Here is an 870-nt window from a genome sequence, read left to right on the forward strand (position 1 = left end):
GCTTGCCTTTTGTTTAGTTTCTTTAAAAGACAAGAAGAGTTTTCTTTATAAGTAAACAAATATACACACCACTGAAACCAAACTTCTGCTAAAGGCAGGGCAATGCCCACTTTTGATGTAGGTCCCGCTTGTCCTTAAAAGCGACCAATATTCTCCACGTGGGAATCGAGCTCACTTCTTATGCGTGCAGGGCGACGAACAGAACAATAACACCACAGGCACAGATGTATTCGGGGTGTTTGGAATAATGATATTTTGAATCGATAACATCATTGAGGCGACCTCGATCTATAATCCATCCTCATTTTGAAGTCAATCAGAGGGAATACTTGCAAGTGCCCAGTGAAGCTCTGTGTGTGCACGGGCGTCTATGGTGTAATGTTAAGGCACTTTGTTTTGCACACAAGGGGCTTGGGTACAATTCCCACGTTAAAGTGTCTCAAAGATTTATTTTTTAAAGGAGGAAGCTCTTGTCTCCCGAAAACACAAAAAGGGAAAGAAAAGGAAAGAAAAGAAATGAAAAGAAAAACAAAGAAAAGAAAAAGAAAAGAAAAAAAAAAGAAAAAACCCAAACAAAACAAAACAAAACAAAGCTACGCTCACTTCTCCCCCCCCCTCCCCCCCTCACACACACACCTATATAAAAGCGCCCTCCTTAGCAAAAAATACAGTCTGATCGTATTCTTTTTTTTTTTAAAACGACCATGAACAGCTTGCGTCTTATAGGTCACGAAGGGATTAAATATTATACACGGGAATCGACCTCACATCCTCTGTTTGAGGCGGTATGAACTGTATAATGACTACGCTACAGTCGCCAGTGTTTTGCTTGAGAGAACGTTTACTCTTTAAATACGCGCGTAATATATA

This window comes from Aplysia californica, unplaced genomic scaffold, assembly GCF_000002075.1.
Source record: "Aplysia californica isolate F4 #8 unplaced genomic scaffold, AplCal3.0 scaffold00033, whole genome shotgun sequence".
Classification (NCBI taxonomy): Eukaryota; Metazoa; Mollusca; class Gastropoda; order Aplysiida; family Aplysiidae; genus Aplysia; species Aplysia californica.